This window comes from Molothrus aeneus, chromosome 32, assembly GCF_037042795.1.
Source record: "Molothrus aeneus isolate 106 chromosome 32, BPBGC_Maene_1.0, whole genome shotgun sequence".
Classification (NCBI taxonomy): domain Eukaryota; kingdom Metazoa; phylum Chordata; class Aves; order Passeriformes; family Icteridae; genus Molothrus; species Molothrus aeneus.
Window position 1 is genome coordinate 271,768 of NC_089677.1, and position 19,461 is coordinate 291,228.

The following is a 19,461-nucleotide window of genomic DNA, read 5'->3' on the forward strand; positions in this document are numbered from 1 at the left end:
AAGAGGAGCTGCCTCAGGTACGTGAAACCCAGAGCCCAGAGAGGGGGGCAGCCTGTGATGTTTCTCCTCATGAACAAAGAGACTCCAGAAAGCTCATCCTTGATGCTGATGGCAAGACACTGCGCTGTGAAGAGAAACCCTTCAAGTGTCCAGAATGTGGGAAGGGCTTCAAGGGGCACTGCAGGCTCCTGACCCACCTGCAAATCCACACAAGAGAAAAGGTGTTTGTGTGTGTAGAATGTGGGAAGAGCTTCAGCAGGAAGGCCAACCTGGTGATTCACCAGAGAGTCCATACAGGGGAGAGGCCTTACAAGTGCAAGGAATGTGAGAAAACCTTCAGCCGTGCCTCGAGTCTCCTTGCTCATCACAAAACCCATCTGAAAAAGAAAATCTTTTCCTGCACTATGTGCAGAAAGAACTTCAGTGGGAACACAGCTCTGCAGCAGCATCAAAGAGTCCACACAGATGAGAAGCCCTGTAGGCATTCAGAGCATGGAAATAGCTTCAGTGTGAGCTCAAACTTAATCAGATACCAACATCTGAGAGAGAGACCCAGTGAACGCACAGCAGGTAAATGAATTGTCTTTATTTCAAGTTACACAAAATTTCAGGGGATACAAAAATACTCTGCTCTCTGTTTCTTCCTAAACAGTTCTCCCTCTTTGTTCTGAATATGAGTGTTGGGGGTTTGTTGATTTGGTTTTGTTACTTTTTTTTTCCCATCTCTAATATTTATCTCTGCCATCTGAGGAAGTTACTTGAAAAAGCTGAAGTTGAAATTTAGGTGTTACCACAAAGATTGCTTGGCACCTTAGACTCCCCAAAGCTCTCAGATCCTACTAATAATAAAGATCTCACTAACTCCAGCTTCATAATGTTGCCTGATGTCTAGCCTTAGATCTTCAAAGATCTAAGCTCAGCCACCAAAATGCTAAGCTTAGGGAGATGTAAGGAATTTTGACTTGCAAAATTCCTTACATCTGTAAGCAGTGCCTTGGTCATCTCTAGCAGCCAAATTTTGTTATATATGGATATTGAATCCTAGTTTCTTGTTGTCTACAGTGGGAAGCCTCTGGAATATTCTTAGCACATCACAGGCTGACAGACAGTGGATTGTTTCAAGTAGGGAGTTTTCTGGATTTTGCAATATTTTGTGTTCTAGTAATGACCTGAAACTCAGGGATAAAAACTGGCATTGTGGGGTGTTTTTTCCTGTTGTTGTACCTTTATTTGTGAAGTCCCTTTATCCTTGGTCAAAAATATTTTAGGTTTTCATCTTGGGTCTTGCCTAGACACACACAGAATTGTCGTGGGTGTCGGCATGAGAAGCAGGTGTGTTGTGTGTGAGGTTTTTCTTCGGTTTTTGTGGTTGGTTTGTTTGGAGTTGTTTTACTTGGTTTTGTTTGTTTCTTCTGAAAAAAAAAAAAAAAAACCAACCCTGAGCCTTTCACCTTAACAATGGGAATAATGATAAACTTATGTCACGGTTTGATGCTGGTGCAATGCCAGTGCCCCCATGAAAATATATTCTCCCTGGTGTCTACTGTGAGATGTGACCAGGAATAGAGCAAAGCAGGCTCCAACTTAGGAATAAAGAAGAAAAAACTTTATTAACCTACAACTATATATAAAAAGAAACACACACAGAACTCGGAATTAAAACCTTCCAAAAACATTCCTCCTCCCCCCACAAAATTTCCAATACATCCACCCCTCAGATCATCAACTCTCAGTCCATCACAAACCTTTAGATAATCAATTCTCAGTTCATCAAGGAGAGAGGAGTCCCTCTTGTGCCATAGGCTTCCCCTGGAAACACAGTTGAAACCTCTTGTGTTTCCATGTCACATGTGGCGCCACCCAGAGATCATTTGCCACGGTGACATCTTCTATCCATGCCCAGTGCTTTCACCACTGCGCATGGACCAGAGCTGCTTCTAGGGTTCCCCTTTTAAGGATGCTTTGCCCAGTTCCAAAAAAAAAAAAGCACAGTCTCTCACTTTTGGGACACCAGTCCCCCTCAAATTCACCCCCTAGGGCCGAGGGGTCTCAAGAACAGAGATCTTCTTCTTCCCTGAAGATGGAGGGCGCCACCGCCCTCCTCACCTGTTGTCTCTGTTCACGCACTCCTTCACATAACATCACTGCACTCTCTTGGCTCCAAGCCATTGCCTCCCCCTAAATCCAGTCTCTGTGTCACAGGAAAAATAAGGACAGTCACAGGTTCTGTCCTTGGCTATACAAGAAAAGTCCAGCCAAAGGCCATTCCATCATCCCTCCCACCTAAGATTCTTCTCAACTTCTCTTGTGGCCCATTTCCTCTTACCTCATCTTTATCTCTCTTCTCATTCAACTCCAGGAGGATCCTCATTTGTAAGGTTTCCATCATCCAAGAAAAGAGTTAAAAATCTCAGGCCCTGTGGGGCACCTTCTTGCCGCACCCCCCCCCCCCCTTCTCCTCCTTGGCCGGCTGTGCTATCAAAGTTCAAAGTGGCACAAGCACCATATCTCCCTCTCCCTCTCCCTCTCTCTCTGTCTCTGTCTCTCTCTCTCTCTCTCTCTCCCCCACCCTGCGGGAGAGGGGGGGGGTGGCTGCCTGATGCCTCTCCAATGTTCCTCTACCCTTCCATCCTGCGGGGGGCCTTCGCCTCCCCTCTCTGCCCAAAGCCCGGCCTACCTCACCCGGCCGCATGGCCTCCTCTCCCCCACCCAGCCCGCAGCCGGGCAGGGGATCTCTGACCTCTTTCACCAAGAGAACCCAAGAGAGCTTCCCCCTGGGAGTTCTCTGCTTTTAACCCCCTGTGTTCTCAGAGGCGTATCCATGTCCTCAGTGGCCACACCAGGTCCCAATATTCAAATCTGAGCACCTATTGGTTTGACCACATCTCAAAAAAACTCACTTTCTTTTCGAACCAGGACAAGTTATAATCAGGTTTGTACTAGAATGGCAAAACTGAATTCTTAACATAGAGTTTGAGGCCTCTCAGTCCATAGATACAGAGGAGTGGCCTAAGAACCCTAAGCATGGAATCTTACACTCCTAAACCTTGGTTTTTCTTCAGATGTGTTTATAATTCTTGAAGAAAAGTCTCATTTTTGCCCTTTCAGTTGGACACTGAGTAGTATCAGATTAGTCTAACACTATCTGCTTCTAAAGAAACCATGCAAATACAAACATTTTTTAACTAAATCTCAATTTCCCCTTTCCTTAGCAGATTCCTTGCTTCAGCTTCGCTTCCTCCTTCCCCTGTGCCCCCACCTCAAAAAAAAAAAAAAAAACAAAACAAACAACCCTGTATCTGCCTAATCTTTGGTTTTGGACCACCTGTGACTTGAATGAAGTTTGAATTTTAAGATGTGGATGAGAGGAAGGGTTGTTGCTGAGCTGCCATGTTTGGAATGCAGACCTTGCAACTTTTGACTTACAGTGTCTTCCTTTTAGATGCAAATCAACCTGAATTTACATCTCTGCATCAGAAAGAAGAGCATAGATGTGGTGCAGAGGAAAGTGAGATGGATCACTGGAATCTTGTTTCTGAAGAGTGTAAGTAGAAAAACACTTTTGAACTGCCTGTGTTCTTACATAGCAGGCATTAACATTCCTTTCTATTTGTACAGTAAAGAAAATGAGGGAAAACATGGATATGATTCTCCTGAATCAGCGAAGTCAGCTGCAGGTGCTTCAGGAAATTCAGAAGCAACTGAATATACTGCTCGCAGGCAATGCTCTCCTGAATTCCAATGTTTATAGCGTAGGACTCCTGATAGGACAGCAGGCAGCTGCTGCAGCATCCATTTCTTGCCCTCTTCTTAATCCCAGCAGTCTCCTCTCCTGTGAAGGTGCCAGTGCCTTGTCCTTTTCATCTGTCTCTGGAGCTCTGCCTTCACCTCAGCTCCCAGCTCAAAACCCTGTGGCTTCTGCAGCTTGCTCAGCAATGTGCTGTGAACATGTCCAGTGTAAACATCTGTGACTCTTCTCAACCGTTCTGTCACTCGGTGCAGGTGACCTCTGGGCTGTGGTGTTGCAGTTGTTGTACCTGTGAAGGTGCTGACTGTACACTCAGATGCATCAACAAGCAGCAGTTGATCAAATCCCTGCCCTGGAGCCTGCAGGGATTTTGGCCAGGAATGACCTTTGTTGTGGCAGCTCAAGAGATTGTTATCACTGGGATGCACTGAAGTGCAACATTCATATACAAGATAATTCATCAAACTTGAGTGTATTTTTTACCTGGTATGTCTTTCAGCAATGTACTTGGGCAATTGTACATCTCCTAATGAGTTGAAACTAATGATAAAGTCCTCAGGGATGATTTAAGTATCTCCTGTTAAGTATGATTTATATAGAGGGAAGCAAGATGCTTATGTAAAGATGTTCAGTTTAACAGCACCCTTGTTCCCAACATCTGTTTGCAAAAGCTTCCTTCCTTTAGGAAGTCTTTATATTAGGTGTCCTTGACTTAGCCGATTCTCAGGCCAGCACTACTGCTCAAGATAGAAAAAAGTACTTTCTGCTTTTTGTGTAAAACAAACAACCCCCCCACCATCACCCAAAAATCTCTAACTGAAAACACAAACCAAAAAGCCCTGAACAAAATACCACCTTTCAGGTCTATCTTTCTTACCAAGAGTTCATGAGGAAAAGCCAAATTGGTTTATTGATTTAACTTGTTCTTTAGTTCAAAAGTAAACTCAGTTGAGCCTGGGCTTACTTTGTCATATCGTATTTGGATTTTTATGTGGTTTTGGCTGTTATGTATTAATTAGTGTAGGAGTGGGGTGAATAATGAAGACTGAGAGGCTCAGGTGCATCATCCTGTGAAAACAGCAGAGGAAACAGTTTTTTTTCTTTTCTTCTTTTTTTCCCCTGTAGGACTCTGACATTGGGTCTGTCAGGGTTGGAAAGTGCAGAGTTTTAAGACATGTTTGTCTGGTCTACCTTGTTCCATCAGTGACAGACTTGGGGCAGTCTCAGAACCTTTAAGCTTCAAAGGTGTAAAAAAAAAGCTCCTTTACCCTTGAACTGGGATAAAAAAACTTGGACTTGTACCTTTGCCAGAAAGTCTTATCTCTTGAACTGATGCTGTGTTTGTGCATGATTGGTTTTGTGGTTTGTAGTTGTATTTTTTATGTTACCTTGTTAAAAGGATGCACTCCTAGTAATTAATAAAAGGTTTAAATTCTAGGGATGGGAAACACTAGTTCTCTTAACAAGTCGTCTTCTTTTTGGCAGAATGTCACATTCTGTCCCAAAGCTAAAACTGTGGGGCCAGGTCTGTCACTTCTGCTGTGTGACTACAGACTGAAAATCACACCTTTGTTTCTAGTGTGTGGGATTCTGGATTAGTCTTACTTCATCAGGATATTAATTTAAACCAAATGAAGAGGTCTTAAAGGACATCCCTTCAAAGTGATCTTGTGTTGGTATCTTTGAGCTGTAATTTCCATCAGTTGAGTATTTCAGTATCCCGGAAACTCAGGGGTACTGTTCATAACTTTTTTTGATGTTTAGTGTCATTCTGCATAAAGAAGAATTCCCTCATGAAATCTATGGTTGAAGTTTGTACTTCAGTTGGGTTTATGGTGTTCATTATTTAAATGTTCCACGCCTGTTAGAAATGAATCTTTGGTGAATTTTTGTCCTTCCTAAAATACTATATAGAGGTGGCCCCTGGGAATCTAAGGCCAGCCAGAGCTGTTGGTCCTGGCAGCTTTTGTCTGGGTTTTCCTTTTCTCTGCTGATCACAAATCTGGAGATATCCTGGTTCCATTTTCTTCTCTTTGAATAATAATAATAATAATAATAATAATGGAGTGGTACAAGTATAAGAAATAATGATCTGAAAATACAGGAAATTGAAGGTAATTTTTTAAGAAGCAGCTGAAATTCCAGATCTGTAAAACTGGCACTAATTTGCCCAATTTTGCTTTTAACCTGTTAGTCTTCAGAAGCATTTTCTTCTCATCAGAGAAAAATAAAATAACTCATGAAGTTGTTACTAAGCTGATAGCAGGAGAGAATTTTGAAAAAAATTGCCAATTAAAGTGCATCTGAAGAAATTATGCATTCAGGCAGGTAATTGAGGTGTTTCTGTTGTGAGTGGAAGTTTCTGAAGCTGTTAGCTGTGTGGAGGTCAACAGCTAGAATAATTTAAAAAGAACTAACATATAACCCCATATTACACCTTAATCACACAATTTATTATGGCAAGATAACTCTGGAAAAAGAGACAGCCAGTGTGAAATATTAATCCTGGATGACATTTAGGAGGTCTTAACGTGGATCCATAAATTTAAAGATTGATGTGGCTGGTGGCCCAGCAGTCCTTAAAGGTTTTTAGCCTTGTTAATCTGGATTGGATCCTGATTTCTTAATCCTGTAAAACAAGGATAATTATTTCAGCTAAGTTACATTGCGGTTTTTGTGATGTGGTTGCATATAAGACAATAATTAGTAATTAGTTAGATTCTAAAAGTTACAAAGGTCTTCAGTGCAGAATTTTTAGGGCTGAAAATGATTATTCATTAGTGGTGATGGGGAAGACACCTCCACTCTGCATCAGTTTTGGGATTTTCTGGTACTCTACTGGGAAAAAGCAAAGTTTTGCCCGAATCCACAGCTGTTGAAAGGAGTTAGGTTCTCAACACATGCAAAGTGAGATTCAAACACAAATGAGATTAAATGTTGGGGTCCAAAGCAATTATTCACCTATATTTTTTCTTCATGAAGGAGAAAAGGAAGGGAGAAAATAGAAAAGTAGAAAATGCCAAGGATAAATAAGCATGTGATCATGCACTTATCTAGGCTAATGCCAATATTTAAAAATATAACTCCAGTGACAATTGCAATTCCAACTCATGCTAACCATTTTCTCTGGCCTGTAAGCCCTAAAGGCTCTAGCAGGGTAGTAACCCATGATCCAGGTTCTAATCCATTAAACCAGGCTCTTGGTTGCATAGACTGAAATAATTCTCCAGCTTGATCACTTAGTTCATCTTAGCTCATGCCTCCTCTGTGGAGGATAGTGCACTACGGATGGTAATGCAACACTCAGTTCCAGATAAACTCAGCATATTCCCAGCTTCCCAGCTATATTCCCTTTTCAGTTTAAAAAATTCAGTATCTGTATATGGGGTACCTTTTGTGGTAATTTGAGGTGCTTCATCTTTCAAATCCTCATTCAGTTTTAATAAACAGGTCTTTGTGTAACAAGCACTTTGTCAAGTTAGTTGTGCAGGGATTCCAACTCAGAGACTGGATACATTGCTGTTTCTTTAGGCAGCCTTGGTTCTAATTCATCATTGTCTTCTCTTGTTAATCTCTCTGAAAAATTGAGCCGAATCATAAAACTTGAAACACCAGCAAGGGAAGGAGCTGCACATTTGCCCTTCACTTAAACAGAGCTTAAACAGAGAACAGAGACACCGCTGTGTTGCAGCTTGTCTTCCTTGATGAGGATCCTATGGCAGGATTGAGATGATCTTTGAGGTCCCTTCCAACCCAGGCCAAAGTGGTTGCTTTTACATCTCAGCAGAGCTATTGGGAATGTGCCCAAGATCTCAATGGCATGGTCACCAGAGGATAACAAATTCATCAGCTTGAATATTATATACAGTTCTTTCTTTCCTTAACAAGCAGGAGTTATGGCCAAACTTTTTCCTCTCAAATTCAGTAGTTCAGTCTAATTTTAGCAGCAATATGTGAAAAACCCAGCAGGTGGGGATCTACAACTGTGTTTTATTTATACAACAGCAGCTTCTTAGGGACCTTGAACTGGGCAGAGGCAGCTGCACTTAAATATTGTACAAATACAAAGTGCAATGGTCTTTCCTATCACAAACAATTTTCAGTCTAGAGCAGCATTAATGCAATTCCCTCAAATGGGAAGCACTTTCATAGAGAATGAACTCTAGCATGATTTATTGCATGGTTTTGCCTTTTTGTCATTGAATATGGCCCAAATTTCAGCTTTCCAAAATCTCCAGGACAAAAGAGAGCCCACCATATTCCCAAGGAAATGCAGGAATTACACAAAGCATGGTTACACATAGTATGGCTATTGAAATGAACGCTTCCTGGAAACACTTGAAAAATTGGGATGAACAAACAATTAGAAAAGCATCAAAGGGGTCTAAGACTGGGATTAAAGCTTAATTTACCAAGTTTATTTTTACTCCATGCATTTTGATTTGGGTAGTACATTGTAGATTCATTTTGCACTTTGGCAGGCTCCCTGGTTTTGAGGATTTTCTTGTTTTTCAAGGAAGGATAATGAAGTGAATTTTTCAGAGGCAAGAGGATTTAATTTTCTGTGATGGTAGACTACACTTACAGGAATGGAGAATCTATCATGGGAAGCACAGACTCAGGAAAAGACTTCAAAAGCCATGGTGAGTATCAGCACAACAAAACCTCCAGTGGTGCTGCTGGGATGCCCACAGGAGCAAAAACCAGGGAACGCTGCACAAACCCAAAGAAACTCAAAATATTCACCCTATATTTGTCATCCAGGAAAACTTGTACAGTAGTCTCAGCTTAGCTGCTGGGTTTGAAGAAAGAACTAAACCCAAGAAGTTCCTTGGCATGTTTGAAAGCAAGAAATCAAACTATCATAGGCATCCTCTCTGCCCACCCTCCCTCTGAAAGCCCCATGTTATTTAATGTGCTGGTACCCCTCCAAATTCTATTGAAACTTTAATAAATACTGTGGATATTTTGCATCATACAGCAGACACAGGAATTAAATCCACACACAGATGCTTTAAATCAATAGCACTTACTTAGTTACTTCAAACAAAGTCAAAAATAGCCCTTCCCCAACAAGTCTAGTCAATAAAGTTTGATTTAGCAGAAATTGAATAAGAACAGCAGATAGAAGATAACTTGGGTTTAGAGACTAATTATACTTGAAAGCAGAGATTACCCATTTTAAATGGAAGCCATTTAAATGTCAGAGGATTGAAAGAGTAACAATTTCATCTTTAGCCCATGTAGAAAAAATTTGGTTCCATTGCAAAACAGGTTGAAAGGTCTGATTTTATATACTCCAAATCTGCCACCAAGTGGGTACTCAAGGAAACTGCATTGCACTCAAATGCAGGCAGACATCCGTTGCAGTCTTGTCAGGGCTAGCTGGCAGAATAAAACCCACCGAAGCCATGGGATAAGTCCAAAATGCCCCACCTGAAAAGACAGAGGGTTCTTAAAACATTGGCAAATTCTGAAAAGTCAGGTAAGATTTACCCTGTGCTATACCTGAAGGGAGCCTACATGAAAGGTGGAAACTATTTATATTGAAAGACTCCAGTAAGGTCTCTCCAGAGCCTTCTCTTTTTTCTGGAGGTGGAATAAAGAATTGTGAGGGCCCAATCAGAGACAATTGTGATATAAAGAGATGCCAGGGAGTGTCAGGTGAGACAACAGAAAAATGTGGCAGTGCAAAGGAGCTTCTGAAGGCTGCATAGCAGAGGAGGGGCTGCAGGACAGCCCTGTACTGGGCACTGGTGAAAATACACCTCAAATCCTGTGTCCAGTCCTGAGCCCTTCACTGTGAGATGGACATTGAGGGGCCGGAGCATGTCCAGGGAAGGGAACCGAGATGGGGAAGGGTCTGGAGCACAAATCTGATGAAGAGTGGCTGAGGGAGCTGGGGGACCTCAGCCTGGAGAAAAGGAGGCTCAGAGGGCTCTGCTCAGGCTCTAACAGGAGGGAGCAGCTGGGTGGAGGTTGGACTCTGCTCCTGGGTAACAAAGGACAAAACTAGAGGAAATGGCCTCAAGCTGCACCAGAGGAGGTTCAGGTTGGACATCAGGAAGGATTTCTTCACTGAAAGGGTGATGAGGCACTAGAACAGGCTGCCCAGGGAGGAGGTGTAGTCAACTGGAGGTGTTTAAGGAAAGCCTGGTCTCCAGCAAGATGGGCTGGGGAGCTCTGTGGGGACTTTCTCATGAGGGTAGCTTCTCCTCCAAGCTGCGACAGGAATATGTCCCTTCTGCAGGAGACTTGGTCCCAGAAAGGATTCAGAGGAACAGGGATGCTGCAGGGCAGCAGCAAGCCAAAGGTGAGACCTGCTTGAGTGACAGCTCTGCCCTCACCCACTGGGGAAGAAACTTTTCAGATGCTGCCACTTCAGGAAGGGCTTCTATCACAACTTCTCCTTATGTCACACCAGAGGGGCAAGGGTGCTGGCAGCATCCCTGGGTGTGGTCTAGGGGTGAGCCAAGGTGCAGCTCCTGGTCCAGGTCTAAGGTACAAGGTGGGGGTACAAGGGTGTGACCTCACCAGATCGCCTGGATTCCAGACAGCTGGACATGGTGATGGCCTTAGCTCACTCTATGCTTTTCAGTCCCAACACACCCCCAGCATGGACTGGAATTGTGCAGGGGGTTCCAGGGGGTAGTTCTGCATCCCAAAGCCCCGCCATCCTCTTTCCCTGGTACCAGAATCAGATGCCATTTGCCACATGGCCAAGGTGCAGGTGTTTTCTCACCCTTCCTCGTGATAGGTGTCTGCCCCTTCACATCAACCCTCAGGGCATTTCTTTTCCTTTCCCATGCTTTGTGAAGCACTGTGTATACTTAGCAATGCTCTATAAATTAAAAGGATTGACATGGATTTATTTCTAAGATCTTTATTCATTTATTTTGAACTATGCCAGATGAAAGTGGCCTTAGGGTTCACAGCTGTTCCCTAGCAGCTAGGATGGGATTGCTCACCAGTCTAAGCACATAACTGGAGTTCCTTTCCACAGCCACTGTTAGTTTTGCCCCTTCAGTGTCACTTGGCTGAAATAATTAATTTCCCCTGGCCTGTTTGCACTTTACTTTCTGTGGCTATGTAGCTTGAGAGGAGAATCTGAGACCCTTGCTGCTGCAGAACTTAGAGGGTATGTTCTTATTCTTCCTAGGACTTAATCCCTTTGTGGGCAGCATAAACTCACAAGACAAATTCAGAACATATTGGGGATGTGCAACAAGGAAAGAACCAGAAGGTTTACTTTGACAGCAGTCACCTCACTGGCAGCCAGCTCACTACCAGCCAGGTCCTCCCTCTGGACCAGTGGGAGGCTACTGGAAAAAGCCAATTAGCTACTCTGATTCCAGCAGAGCATCCCTAGCACACTCCATGCCAGACCTGTGGTCACCAGCTGGTGCCCAAATGCTCCTGCCAGCTGTGGGATGTAGAATACTGCGAATTTCTGTTGTGCTAAGAGTGCTCAGATCTTGCAGTGGGACTGTGGCACTTGAGAAATACCTGAGAGAGACAAATGGATGAATGACGTCTCTGAAATAAAATCTGTCACCCTGGTGTTGTTATCCTGACTCTCTCCCTCTCTCTCTCCCTTCCCTTCTTTTTATCATTCCCTTCCCTCCCTTTTCTTTCTTGCTTGCTTGCTTGCTTGCTTTATTTTTCTTTCTCCCCAGAGTGAGTTTCCCATCAGTTTCTCAGCCCAAGAATCTGGAGTTGAGGGACATTCTTGGAATTGGTCTTAATTTTCTCACATTTCTGAAAAAATCTGAAAAGCCAGAGGAGGGCACTCAGTGCTCACCTTTCCTTTATAAGGGAAAGTGGTTTATCTTTTTTTCTCTGCAGCGACACACCATCCTGCTGGTAGAAGAACCTCAGTGTCACTTGGGTTCTATGGGATCCAGTTTTCCAGTCCGCTGCTAGGAAAAAAAATACATGTAATAGTGATGACTGAAATACAGCTTTTTACACATTTTTTGCTTCATTGTGACTGGAAAAACAGATTTCTTTTGATCTTGGACAAGAGGTGTGGGTTTGTGTGTCCAGTAAATATGTAGAAGTATTTTATGCCTATTCTCTAAAACAGTTTTTGAGATATATCAAACAAAAGTGTCCCTGCATGCACAGGAGACTTTTTCTTCAGGCTCTGGTATGAAGTGCTGAAGTTCCTTCAGCAACACTGGTTTGAATAGCCAGAGACACACCAGGAGCCCCCATCTCTGGAAAAAAAAAAGGAACTAAAGGAAATTTCAGAAGATTTAGCAAAGGGAGGCCAGAAGAGGCAACAGACCCAAAGTCAAGGTGCCCTGAAACATTTTGCCATTGCAGTGGTGAATGGCTGAACCAGGCCATCACATGAGGGGAAAGGAGAGCAGATGAACAACTAGGAAGACTGGGGGAGGGATGGACTTCCTGAAGCTGATGGGAAAATGTAATTTGGGGGTGATAACAGCTGCATGGAAGAAGGGTCACAACTTTCCAGATCCCCCATTGATCCCTCATACCTGGACTTGCTTCTTTTTGCTTTCCAGAGCTCTTACAGTTGCCCTGCTGTTGATGTGTTGCCTTGTGACATTTTCTGCTCTGTCTCTCCCTCCAGCTGACCTTCCCCACAATGCTGCTGAACTCTGCCTGCCTGAGTTTTTTGAGTGGCTGACATGTTTCTACTTTCCCATCTTCAAGCACAGAACCACAGAAGGAAACTTCTCTGTGTCCGTCCCTGTTCTGTCAGTGTCTCCCCTCACAAAAAGGCTGCCTTGTCCTGCTTTCCCCAGAGCACCTCTAAGCACACAGAACGTGCCCCTGCTTTTACAGATGGCAGAGCTTTTGACAGGCCTGTATGTATCCTTCCATGTCCCTTTTCCCAGCCTTAGCAGATCTTTTCCAGTACAAGGACTGGGAAGTTTCTTCCCACAGCTTTGCACCTGGCTGTTCTGCTTAAGAAGGTGCCTCTTTGCTGGTCAATTGCTTTCTTGTCTTGCCTGAGTTCTTTAACAGATTTCTCCTGATGCCTTCAGGCAGAAATACCAAACAAAACAGGAAAAACAGAGTTTACATATAGTACACATTAGAGGGATTTCAGGCATCTTCTCAATTCTTTGGACATATGATCAAGCCTTTATGTGAACGTAGGGTGAAACAGAAACCACAAGATGCTTTATTGAAAAAAAAAAAGTATTTTAACAATTATTGGGAAAAGGGAAGCAGCAATGGAATGCAGGGATCAAGGGGTTGAAACAGAACATTTTTCCTGTGTCTAGAGAAGGAAGAATTAAGATCAGTGAATACAGCTCCTCATATTTTTAGAGAGTGAAAGAAGATGGTTAAAACATTATGGTATTTGGTCTGGACCCTTGAATCCAAGTTCCCTGGCATGGTCAGCCTTGATGTTACCTGTCAGGGCTGTCCTGAGGACAGGTGTTGCTGTGAAAGCACTCAGGGTTTGCCTCAGGGCAGCCACATCTTGCCCTAAGCTTCAGGCACTTGAAAAAAAAAATTAGCCTTTCCTTTGGCTAATTTGGGATGCAGCTGCCAATGTGATTGTAGGTTTCTCCTCCATCTTTCACCTTGTTTTGACCATAGCCATGAATGCGTGTGGAGAGAAAGTGAATTCCTTTCTCTAGAAATGTAACCTGAGAAGATCCTGAAACTCCTCAGGCTCTGAGTCTCTGAATTCACCACCTTCGCCATCAGTGCTCAAGTCAGTCACCTCCCAGCAGGAACATTCCTGGGGAGAGCAGAGGTAAAGTGCCAAGCTGGAAGCAGGAGGGAAAGGAAAAGGAAATAAATGACTGGTACTTAAAAATACTCAACCCAGGAGGCATGAACCATGAACTGAAGAGAGATGCCAGAAAAAAACGAGACATGGCTTGGAATATAAGAGAAAATTACTAATTACAGATGCTTCCTCCAAGTCTGTCATTAGGTGACAGTAATGTCACTGCTGGTGTGATTGTGAATATTAGTGCTGGTGCATCACAGCAGCGGCATTGTTTCTCTAGAGCAGAGAAGAGGAATACATCCTCTTCTGGAATGCATCCCCAAATTGTTACTTCACTCTGTACCATGAAGCTGTCTGTGAAGAAGGCTCTTTTATTCCCTTTCTTGGTGATGGCACAGCGCCCATATTTGCAGTACCCTTAAAAATCCACATAGCTTTCTCCCTAACCCACAGAATAAAGAACATCCATCAGTGGAATGGCACACACTGCCACTAACTTTTGTTCCAAAAGCATCATGTGAAGGAAGGACTGCTAAAGAAAAGCCTGTGTGAAGATGTTCTGTGCTGCCATCTGGGCACTGTGAGGTTTGCTCTTGTGTCCCTTATGAACATGGGCAAAAGATTCCTGCCTCCTCATTCCCCAGGCTCCTTCACTGGCTGAAAGGTTCATATTCCTTGTATTAAATAGGTATCTCTGAGGCTGGGCTTTCATGACATCTGAAATGGCAAGCAGCTCTTGCTGATTTGTGACTGCAGATTATCCTGGATGGCAAAAGCTCTTGCCATCGCCAGCCACGCCACTGGGTTATTTTTAATTTGGATTGCTTCCCTGATCCAGTGTTCAGCACAGCTCCACAAACAGCAAGGCTGGCACAAGTAAGGGAAAATTGCAGTCTTGGGTGGGTGGTAACAAACATCTCAGGATTCTTCAAGTTGGTAATGCCACCATACAATCTATGCCATCAAACAGGAGCCTGGGGGGAGCAGCAGGGAGTTAAGAGAAAGCAGAACAAAGGCATTAAACAGAAATGTGCCCTTTTTTGCACACTAGGAGTATCCTCAGAAGAGGTTTGATTTAGGCATCTTTTCCAAGTGGATGTCACACAGCTGGGATCTGTGCGCATCTCTTACTAAGTACCTCTGAGGAGTGGAGCTGCCAGGTTTGTACTACTCTGCTCATCCCATTGGAGCTCTGGTTCCACCTTCTTTTCTTCCAAAAGCCTTATCTCCTCTTCTGTGTGTACTTGTGGTCACTTCCTCCTGAGCTCTGCTTGTGGTGTCAGTGCAGCTCTGGGTGCAGCTGCAGAGGGATGCAGATTGAAATTTCATTGGCTGAAAAGTAATGGTTTCCCAGTCTACCCTTGGTTATTTTTAGCTGGATCAGTTCCTGATCCACTTCACTATATGGACACACAAACAGCTGTGTCAGTGTTACAGAAGGAAAATGTTTGAGGGAAGCAGAGGAGAGGCTTAGCTGAGTTTAATCGTCACTGATACCAAGTGGGAAACCACAATCATGAATGATTGTTCTAATGCCTGGCAGCAGTTATTTAAACTTCTCTACAGCTCCCTGTCTTACTTCTTATGTAAGAAACAAAGCCTAGGGAACTTCCCAACTCTGTGCCACAGAAAGGAAATGGCCCTTTGCCTGATATAGCTGCCCCTTTCTGCATGAATCAAGGCAAGCTGAATGCAGGGAGCCTGAACAAGTCTGCTGGCAGGCAACGCAGCCAGGGTTCCTCACAGCTTCCTTGCCTGTTGTAGTTTAGCCAGCTTGTACATTTAAAGGTCAAGTCCTGCAGAGACCAAAATTTGCCAGGACACCAGCCATAAGCAGCTACCCAGAAGTGTGCAAAATGTGTTTATAGTGGTCAAAAACCATGCCTGAGACACATGCTAAATACTGGCCACTACCAATGGACAGTGATTCTGACACAAAGATGGAAAGTATAATTAAAAATTTTGCGATTTATTCAGAAGCAAAAAAATTTATTTAGTCAATTAAAATCACTTACTGAGGCATATGACATGCTCCTTGGTGCCTGACCAACTGCTGTTGTGGGCAGGGAATGGTGGGGATGTTGTTCCATGAAGACTTTCTTCCATCCAAAGGCAGAAGTACAGAAAAGATTCACAGAATAGAATGGTTTAGGTTGGAAGGAACCTTTAAAAGTCATCTGGTTCCAACCTCCCTGCCATGGACAGGACACCTTCCACTAGGCCAGGTTGCTCAGAGCCCCATCTAACATGGCCTTGAACAGTTCCAGGGATGCGGCAGCCACAGCTTCTCTGGGCAACCTGTGCCAGGGCCTCACAACCCTCACAGGGAAGAATTTCTTCCTAATATCCAACCTAAACTCCTCTCTGTCAATGTGAAGCCATTCCCCCTTGTCCTGTCACTCAAGGCCCTTTTAAATAGTCTCCATCCATGTTCTCCATAGGCTCCCTTCAGATGCTGGAAGGCTGCAATGAGGTCGAACAAAACTACTCAGAATCTTTTACGTTGGAAAGCACCTTTAAGGTCATTAAGTCCAACCACAAACCATCTTACTTTGCATGGTTCATTTGTGTGTTTTCCTTTCTTTATGATGATCATGACTGCAGCAGCACTCTGAAAATGTGGACAAAACCACCGCTTATTTTGGGGTTATCCTAGGAATTTCTACAAAGCTGTGCAAATACTGGCACCTTTTTTATCTCAGAATTGCATCCAGGGATGACAAGCAGCAATTTCATTTAGGAAATTTTTAAAAGCCTTTTAATCTTTCCGGTAATATACCTACAGGTTTTTTACATAAGTAAGAAGAAATACAAGGAAAGGTGTAAGCACAAGGACGTGTTTTCCATGAATGATGCACATCCATCATGGCAACCTCCCTCCTGCACAGTCACCTGAGGTTTCACAACTCTGGTTCAGACTAAATACCAATGACCTGATTCATTCTTCCACTGAATTTCAGTATTAATAATTGTAAAAAGCACATTTAGTGTCATGACTCAGTAGGCAAAGTATCTCCTGCTCCTCCTGGCTGAAGTTTGCAGCAGCCCACACCCACCTCCATAAATGGCCCCATGGCTCCATAACCAGGCTCCTGACACTAATTTTCCCAAGGATTAATGTCTGAGGGACTTGCAGGGGAATTTGTCATGAGTACCTGCAACAGAGAAAGCCCCCCCCATTTATGTTATGCTTTAAAATAGCATCCCATACCTCCCAAAACTGAAGTCATCACAGACACATCGCAAATTCCCAATGTACAAGCTGCTGACTTTTTGGAGAAGGGCATTAAGACAAATACCAAGTGATCTGTGAGAAGTCACAAAGGAAGGCAAAGGTTTATTAATACACCTTGATGTACAGCAGTTGACTGGAAATGTTCAGGGGGCTTGGAATTTAAAAAAAACAGAATCCCTCACATTACAACCACTTTTGTAGCTCTGAGATCAAAATCATGGAAAATAAGATGAGAGAACATGTTGTTATCAAATCTTTAATTCCTGGGAGTCCCAAGTGGCCAGCATTACATAAAACTTCTATGAAAAATGAATTCTATTCCATGAATAACTTGCATGTATTACATAAAATATTTACTGAAGACAAATGCCATTCCATGAATAGCTTGGATGCTGTTTACTTTGAATAACAGCATGTTCATCTACTGTAAATTAACTTCTGCCCAATGAAATTACTTTTATCCCTCAGTCTATCACCCTTCTCATACATAAAGTTTATGAACACATTTCTATTTTAAAATACAAGTTTCATAAGAGCCTATACATGAAAAAGGACACTGACTGGAGCTCATTAGTTGCTCTTGACAAAGGCTCAGAGGAAGGGGAAAGCAAATACAACAGAGAGAATAAATTATCTGTGATGAAGAATCTTTAAACCTGGCCTAGGGTTGGGAGACAACATTAATTAGAGCTCAAGTCTACATCCCACTGAGTTAATCTTTACATTAGAGGAACGTCCCTTAAGTGACGTCCCATCTGCAGGTATTTCTTAGCTATATTGAAGGGTTAGAGTTGTCTCAGCAACTTTAAAAAGCTGGATCACTGGATGTAAGAAAAAAAATTATTTATTCTACCACTTTCCACACACAGGCCCTTTTCTGTAAAGCTGCTTATCCTGGTATTGTATAATATCTAATATAATGACATTGGATAGTGTGTGCAATAAATTAATCTGCCTTTTTCATATACAGTTAGCAAAACTACAGCTATACATATACAAATTCCGTTTTCCTCTAACTGAACCAACAAGCTTTTTAGACAAACCACACAATCTGCATTTCCTGACTGTGTTGTTTCAGATTCTGACTTGCTCACCTTTTCCACTCTGGGCTTCTGTCTTCTCTGGTCTTACAACTTCACTGTTTCTATTCCACACATCCCTTCCAGAAGACAAAATGCAAAATCACAGGAGTGAAACTGCTGATTTTTTGAAACCACAGTTCTCAGAGAAAGATATATTATCAGCCCATCCTCGTCCTGAGCAAAGATTAACTGAGTATTAAAAAAATGGTAAAATATTATAAGTAAACAAATTGAGAATAGATCATCAAACAAAATAAGGAAAGCTCCTTTGTTAAATACTGGAGCAGCCTTTCTAGGGCATGATTCACCTATTCCTAAGGTAGACACCTGAAACAGGTCAGATGAATCACCACCTAATAGTGTCCATTTCTCCCAAGAAGTTTCAAAATCAAAGATAGTTCAGAAGATCTCTTTGATTTTAATACATATTTTCAGATTTGGGGATGAATTTCATGGTGTAGTTTTGACAGGCTTGGGGATGGTTTTTTCCTCTAGTTTTTGAAGGAAATACAGCTTTTTTTATCCCACTGTCAGCTGCCCATTAGGAACCAACTGTCTTATTTCAATCAAATACAAGCATGTAAAGGAATCAGAGATGAGGAGGTTCCTATATCCAGGAATCAATGTTCCTCTAAACAGGGATCAATGCTCCTATAGCCAGGGATCAGTGGCTAGGTGCAGCAGAGGATTCTTACTGGCATCCCCATGGGAGGATCAGCAGGGAGAACCTGCCTTGTCCATGCTCTTAAGTAATTTAAGTGGTATCTTGTCCAGGCAGTTTGTGCTCTTTAGACTGGAAGGATTATATAATATATATATAATAATATATATATAAGATAATGATTTCACTAAATAGCTGATACAAGGAGGTTACATAACTCCAACTGATCCTGGAAGCTGGTGCTCCTAAAATGAAGGAGGTATTTTACACCTGTTCTTTGGCAGCCCTTCCTCCTCAGGAGGCTCCTGAAATGCTCACACTCCTTAGAAGATGGGAACCTCCTTCCCCTAGGAGAGTATCTAAAGCAGATTACCAAAAATCAGTCAGAAATTAATTAACTTCTCCTATGAGGACAGACCTAAATAGTTGGGGTTGTTCAGCCTGGAGAAGGCTCCAGGGAGACATTATGTGGCCTTTCAATATGCACAGGAGACAAGATGGAGACAATTGACAAGGGCCAGGAGTGACAGGATGACTGGGAATGGCTTCACACTGACAGAGGCTAGGTTTAGATTAAGTATGAGAAAGAAATTCTTTACTGTGAGGGTGGTGAGGGCAGAAGGCACAGAAGCTGTGGCTGCCCCATCTCTGGAACTGTTCAAAGCTAGGTTAGATGGGGCTCTGAGCAACCTGGGCTAGTGGAAGGTGTCCCTGCCCATGACAGGAGGTTGGAATGAGATGAGCCTTTAATGCCCCTTCCAACCCAAACCATTCTCTGATGCTGTGATCTGGAAGCCCATGAGGAGAGAGCTGATGACATTCCCAAATCTGGGAATTGAGAACAAAACCCTGAAGCCCCACAGGGACTCTGGTTTCCTGGCAGGACTGGGATGCACAAGGAGTGAGCTGCACATACTGGTTCCTGTGCTTGACAGGGCCTGGGGGCCTGGCACCTGCTCCCAGCACCTGGCCCACCAGGGCCCCCTACACCCACTCAGGAATCCTGGCCAACCC